The sequence below is a fragment of the Saccostrea cucullata genome, unplaced genomic scaffold (assembly GCF_032062105.1).
Source record: "Saccostrea cucullata isolate Sc308-1 unplaced genomic scaffold, CSIRO_AGI_Scuc_v1 ctg1920, whole genome shotgun sequence".
Classification (NCBI taxonomy): Eukaryota; Metazoa; Mollusca; class Bivalvia; order Ostreida; family Ostreidae; genus Saccostrea; species Saccostrea cuccullata.
In genome coordinates, this window is record NW_026920249.1 from 26,795 (window position 1) to 34,678 (window position 7,884).

The 7,884-nt window shown below is 32.6% G+C and overlaps 1 pseudogene; it reads left to right on the top strand.

The window, feature by feature from the left end:
- Positions 1 to 278: 278 nt before the first annotated feature.
- LOC134245851 (uncharacterized) lies at positions 279 to 2,670 on the top strand (annotated as a pseudogene).
- Positions 2,671 to 7,884: the final 5,214 nt, after the last annotated feature.

The following is a 7,884-nucleotide window of genomic DNA, read 5'->3' on the forward strand; positions in this document are numbered from 1 at the left end:
CTTCGAATTTTAAAAATGTGTACCCCACATCGCTGGGTTTTTCTCACTTGTTTTCAAGCACTGTATTTAGTTTTTGGAACAATAAGATTCTATCACGAAGCAAACGTACATTGTCTATTGTAGTTGACGTTCTTTGGCATACTTTAGGCAGGATACTGATTTAATATTCATTCTTTATAAATGCAAAAATATCAACTTCTTACATGATGGTTACAAACGTCTTCCATTTTTGTGTGTACCAGACCCTCTGGGATGGTAGATTTCGGAGACCGCCGTGTTATTTAGAGGTCATTCAAACCAAAATTGAAATGTAAGTAGATGGATTATGATATAGACAACTATCTTTCTTTTTAGAGGACAGTCACATTATTTTAATTTGATCTGAACATGCAACAAATGAGATAGTAGAAAACAAAATCGTAAAAAAGCCACATTATTTTTAATTTGATCTGAACATGCAACAAATGAGACAGATACTGAGATAGTTTAAAAGGCTGAAACTACATCACGTCATGGAATTATGCCGTATATAATCTATATAATGTACATATAGTTTGAAGTCTTCTCAACAAATTCAGCATTTTATCTTTTTAGTTGTTCGGTCTAATTCCCAAATATAAGATAAACATTATGACCGAAAAAAATGTTTTGTCAGATTAAAATTTTTCATTTCAGATGGCACTTTCAAAACAAAAAATACCAGGCACTGCCCAACACTTTCTAGAGTGTGAAATTGAAAATTGCGAGAAAAATTGTGAATTTTACTGCAATTCCTGCCATCAACAGATGTGTAAATCATGCAGAGACCAACATCTAAAGATTCCAGAAAACAAAAACCATGAAGTGGTCATTTATCAACAACGAAGACGACAACCTCCTGTGAAGAAATGCAAGATCCACCCCACTAAAGATATAGATATTTTATGTGAAGAATGTAACATTCCTATATGTTCCAAGTGTTCAACAATGCAAGCACACTGGGGGCATCATTTTATTGATTTAGAAACTATCTACACAGAGAAATTTACTCTTTGTCAAAAGGAACTATCTAAAATCCATAATTACTTTGTTCCTACATCACAGGATTTACAGAGAGAAGTTCGGGAAGATGCCACAGAAGTTAAACAGATCATGGACAGCATACGGACATCCATGAAGGCTGAAGCCGAGTCTCTCAAAAACATGGTGGACACAGTGCTCTCAGAAAATATGGAAGAATTAAACCAAATAGAGAAATCATTACTGAAGAAATTAAGTAGCCAAGAGAAGACATTTGATGATTATATTGCCTATCTCAGTGACCTTGTTCAAGAGTTCCAGAATTACGTGTCCTCTACTGAGCTCACTAACATCACAACTAAACTTCCAGACAACTTAAAAATAAAACCCATACCAGAAACCACAAAACCTGTCACACCAGAATTTTCTTCTGCTCAATACAACAAAAATGATGTTGCTAAGTTATTAGGGAAAGTAATTAAATCAGATAGAACGGCAGAACTAAGAAGAGTAAAGCCAATGGAAATTCCACCTATTGCTACATCAATGAAATCTACAAGTGAACAGACAAAACAAGATAAACATGTGAAATCTGACAAGAAACAAACAATGTCTCTATCTGCCTCTGTCACCAAGGTCAGGGAGTTCAATTTACCAGGTGTTGATATGGTGTATTCCATGTATCACTAGATCAATCAGACAGACTCTGGATCAGTGACAGGCATGGTAATCTTGTCCAAACAGATCTACAGGGGAATGTGATACAGAAGATAAAAACCAGTGGTAAACGTGAAGGTTACCACACAGTCACACAGGACAGGGGTCTGATCTTTACAGACGAAATCAAGAAAGTCATCAATAGGATAACACAGGATAATAATATCACTGAATTCATTAAAACTGGAGACTGGAGACCACTCAGCATACACTCCTCCCACATCAATGGGGACTTACTGGTGGGGATGATGAAGATTGGAGAGGCTAAAGTCACCAGGTACAACAAGACAGGAAAAGAACTACAGAACATACAGAGGGATAACAAAGGACAGGAACTGTATAGTTATCCACACTACATCACAGAAAACATCAATGGAGATATCTGTACATCAGACTATAATAAAGAGGCAGTAGTGGTGGTGAATAAATCAGGACAACACAGGTTCTCCTACACAGGTCAGAAGTCAGGGTTCTCTCCCTATGGAATCTGTACTGATGTCCTCGGTCACATCCTGGTGTGTGATAATTACAGTTACACTGTTCACCTACTTGATCAGGACGGTCAGTTCTTGTCTCTATTACTCACACGACAACAAGGGGTATTCGCTCCCTGTAGTGTGTGTGTGGATGATGAGAACAATCTCTATGTGGGACAATATAACACCAACACACTGACAGTGTACAAGTATCTACAGTGATTCTTATTCTGTTTAAAACATACTGGATACATATACAGTTATTACTATAAACTAAAGAAGTTAGAACTCCTGATTTTGTATACCGAAATAATTATCCTATTAAATGTTTTATCTTGATCAATGTGTTTATATACAGGTTTTATATGATTGTACATGTATAATTTTAAAAATGTAGTGAAATATATAATTTCTACAAATTATTCAAAATTCAAATAAATAAATGAATTAGTTTGCATGAAAATTTAATTGCACAATTTTTAATACATTTACTGTAAATAAAATGACAGCATGACAGAATCTACTCATTTTGAAACACAACAACAGCATTAAGTGGATGTTATATTTTAATATCAGAACTGCATGCACAACTGGTTTTGAGGTCAGAAATGGACAGCTGACTAGATCTAGTGAAAAATTCATCTCCTTCCAGACATTTAGTGATGAATGAAAAATGGATCAATATTATTTTCATATATACTCTAACTTCTACATGTAGCACTTTGGAAATTATTACTGGTAAACTACACAAAAATATACTATATCTCATATGAAAAACAAACTATTAATTTGTGGAAATGTAATGGAAAATACTATGGAGTACATGCAGCTGCATACTGTACAAATGTACATGAATAAGGACCAAGAAATGAGTGGTCTTTAATGCCCATTGTACTGTATCTATATTTGTATAATATACTGAGAAGTTCCTTTACATGTAATAGCATTATACTTCAGAGATTTTAAAAAACATATATTCATGAGAAAAATACCTTAAAACCTACAAACATACAGACAATTGATAAAAAAAACCCATAAAAATCTTTTAAAGAGTTTTTTTAATATTCATAGCTCAATTTCATTTAACACTTACAATGTATTATGTGAAAAATCCAAACTTGAACATGTTACATGTATATTATCAGGTACATGTGTAATCAAGTACATTTGTTTCAAAAAACTAAATATACATCCCAGTATATAAATATATTTAATAAAAGTGTGCCATCAAGTAATATCAATACACGTGTATATGTATCAAGTCAAATTATTTTATTAATCAATTAAGAATCAAGACAATTGTGGTCAGATTCTACTCTCAACATACAGATGTTTGCTAAAAATCACAAAGTAAATTCGATAAAGTCTGCATTAAATCTGTTAATGTTCATGTAACAATCACAGATGAATTAAACAGATGTAAATTTAACATCAACATCTCCTATTCTTGTGAAAGAATTTAATAAAAAATTAAGTTTTAATTAAAAGGAATGCTGAACATTCTACAAAATTATTTTGTAAAAAAAAAATATATATATATATAATATCACACAACCTGTTTTAACAAATATCAATATCTAATGTCTTTTGTTCTTGTAAACAGACCTTAATTATACAGGAGTACTACATAAGGCACAATTATAAACAACTGTTAAATGCAAAAATTCAAGTGTTACAAAAATAAATATATGTAAATTGTAATGGCACAATACTGAAAAAAACAGATGTAAATTAAATATACATTAATTGTGCCTTTTTTGTCCAAAATGTCAAAACTTCGTGAGCACATAATTTTGAAAATAATTCAGAAAAAATTTTGTTCTGGTCATTTTCAATTTGTGACAAAAATTCATGCTTTTAACTTTCAATGTAATTTTTTTTAAAAATATGCAGTTAACAATGTGTTCAAACAATAAATATAATAAATATCATAAAAATAAAACAATATACATGGATATGGAATGGATATGTACACAGTATTGACAGCACCAACAATTCTGATAGAATAAACACACAACCTTATCATGTAATATCACTACCTCAATAAAAATAGAAGCAAATTAACAATTAAAAAAACATTGAATATCTATCAAATATGAAAAAAAAATTAGAAAAAAACAAATGTACTGGCAGTTTATAATGTTATAATGGAATGTGGTGGGATTATGCAGAATAAGAAATATGGGGGAAAGTCTGCAGGTACTAGTGGGCCCTGATCAAAATTTCGTTGTAATCTTCATAAACCAAATGGAGTTAATTGTAATGATTAAATTTAAAATGATGTTTAAAAATGTAATGTATTCCTTGTCAAGAGAAAAATACTCAGTTCCAACAACATATCTTGTAGGAACGAGGACACATATATCAGAAGACATGGGGCCCTTTAGGGGGAAACACTAGTATGGTTTGGCAGTGAGGTCCTCTCAGGGGATTTCTACATTGATGCCTTCATCATCAGCTGAAAAAAGGTGTAAATCATTTAATTGAAGTTAAATTCAGGATAGCTACTTGCATGTTTTACCTAGAAGGGTAAGAAAATCTAAAGGCCTACTTTATAAAATGCATTCAATACATTACACACAGAAAATTTGACTAAAATGACAAGTAATAAAAGCATACACATTTACATATAGTATAAAATTTTTTCAAATTTGATAAAAAATGAAAAGTAATCAAATTGATGACAGATTGCTACATCAACCTTGTTCTTACCATCAAAAGCTGCGTTAGCTATGCCTACATTCTGATACACGTGTTCCTCTTCTCTCCCCTCTAACACACACAATAGACATTGGTGTATACACACGTACTGTTGCTGGAGAGGAAATCAAAACTAGTTTAGAATAACTTATAAATTGATAAAAACATGAAAAAATTATAATGGAAATTTTATCCAAGCATAAACTGTAAATTCCTAATTCAATACCAGGAATTTATTATCACGTAATTTCACGAGAAGCATCACTCGATTAATAAAATTACTCGCTTAAATTTTTATGGTGCTAAAATCCATGTAAATTCTCTTAATCAACCATTTATTCACAACCAAATAAATATTCTCAGGATTTGACACTAAAGAAACATTTTTTGATAACAGGTACTCGAAAAAAATTTGAAATTTACAGTAACTCTCTACATCAAAAGATTCTTTCTAACATTAACTTTATTACTCAAATGTTTATACTGATAGAAGCAAAGCAAGTCTCTTTTGAAAAGGCTCCCAATTAAAAAACTGTTGTAGCCTAATACAGAAATAAATTTGTTGATATAATGCTTATAATTTTAAGCAATTAGAATACATGTACTGTGGGACAATTTTAATTTGTGGGTGGTCAATGTTTGTGGGCAAGCAAATTTTAACTGTTCGTTTGGACATATTTCCTTGGGAGAACGTTTACTGTAAAATCACATATTTTCGTGTGGTCAAATTTTCATGGTTTGAGGAAAACACATTTATTTGGTTACATTTCATGGTATATGGTAGCGAAAATTAAACCCCCACGAAAATATGTGATTGAATCTTTATTTTTTTTTTTTAGCTTTATTGAATCTTTATTCTTACAAAATAATCTTTAATCTGAATAGATAACAAATTTGTGTGTAAAGTGCTCCACAAGATCCATTAAGTCTGTACATATTTCTTGTGTGGAGTCAAGTCCCTGACCTACCTCTGTCTGTACCATCCAGACCCGTTCCTTCCTCAGATCATGTACAATGGAGAAGATGTCCACTGTATCACGCTCCTTGATTTCCTGTAGCAGGCGATCCAACACGATAAATGTGCCAGATCTCCCTACACCCGCACTGTAAACACAACCATACACAATCAGCACAAAATAAGTCAGAATTACAAATCCTAACGCTTTATTTTAGTTCTAAAATTTCAAAATGTTCCCCCATAGACACTATTAAAAGTGAACTCACCTGCAGTGAACAAGAACGGGGCCACACTCTCTAATCATCTGATCTCTAACAATGCGTACAAATTTAATCAGGGTGGGGGGCTTCTCTGGTACCCCAAAGTCTGGCCAAGCAGTGAAATGAAAGTGTCTGATGGGTCGAGTGACGTTACCCTTTTAAAACATCAATAAAATCATTCATACAGCTGCAGCCAAAAAATAAAATTGAAAATTAAAAAAAGAATGACTGTAGAACTTACATAAGCTACCCTCATTTCTGTGATGGTCCAGGAGGGGAAGCGAGTCTCTGAGAGAACAGCCACTTGTAAATCTCCATAAAACATGGCATCTGAATTAGTGGGCCAGTAGTGGTCACATTTCTCCTACAAAACAAACAGGTCACATGAAAAGATAATACATTAAATTGTCATGACCTTTTTTCTATACTCCCCAAGGAGTGAACAGGAATAATAAAAGTCAAGACCATTCATCAATTCAAGGCAAACAAGGCTTAGTACCCTGCTCTTTTTCTGTACAGCAATTCAGTATGACAATATAACAGACATATTTTACTAACCCTGCCTTTTTCTGTACAGTGAGTCAACATGACAATATTACAGACATACGTTATTGCTACCCTGCTTCATTCTCCAGAAAGTCCATGGTGATATTATGGCCCCTGAGTTACGATGTACTGCCTTTTTTGGATGTGAATCCCTACAAGAACAGTCATAACAGATTTTTTGATCAGTGGTATACTTGGAGAGTTTCACTGGGTGTGATCAATTTAGTAAACTGACAATATACACATCTCTGAACACGGACATGACAATACCAATGAGTTGGTTTCCTTTCTTACATTTCTACTTGGAATTTTCTTGATTATAGTGTAAATTTATATTTTTCATTAACACACAACAAAATTTCTTCTTTTATTAAGGTTCACCATGTGTGTTAACATTTTTTGTGGAAGTTTGTGGATGTATCAATCAAACATGTCCAGATTTTCATAGTTTCAATAATTTCCAGATAAAATAAGCTTGTTCTCATATTTTAATGTGAACTTTTACAGCAACATATCAGTCAAGATATTAAACAAAAAATTTAAGAAAATATTCACTTCAAATCTCTGTCCGGGCACCTTTAATGAAGAACATATATTTTCTTCACATGCATAACTTATGTAAGACTTGCAACCTACCGGCATATAGTTAGCGTTGATATAGTCCGAGCCTTCCTCATCATCTGTGGGTAGAAGTTTGACACGGGAATGGTCGTACGGTAAAATATTGGTAAACCGATTCTTCCCACGATTCACTGGGAGCTCGGCTGCAGAACAGGACTGGTCTCTTCCTACCTCCTTCAGATCCTGTCAAATCAATAACATTCTAATTATTTGTGACTCCATACAATAACCAGTAAAGGAAGACAACTCTGCTTAGTACAAACCTCAAATTGTTCAGCATATTTAAAATCTGAGTCAGCTGACAAGGTCTTTATGTATTCCTTGAAGTCTACAACCTTAAATTCATGACTACAACAAGAAATAAATAAATAAATTGAAAAACAAACGTTTAATCAAGGTACTTTTATGATAAAGTAAATGTCTAGTGTATTGAGTCTTTTTTATAGAACCATGATTAAAACAAACATGCCACCTTAAACTCCGGTGAATAAAAAATTGAATAAATTGAAACCGTTTCATTGAATTTCATTTCTGTCTCTTTCAAATTACTTTTATTTAAATGCCAAGTTATTCAAATTATTTTTATAAAACTCTAATTTAACAAACA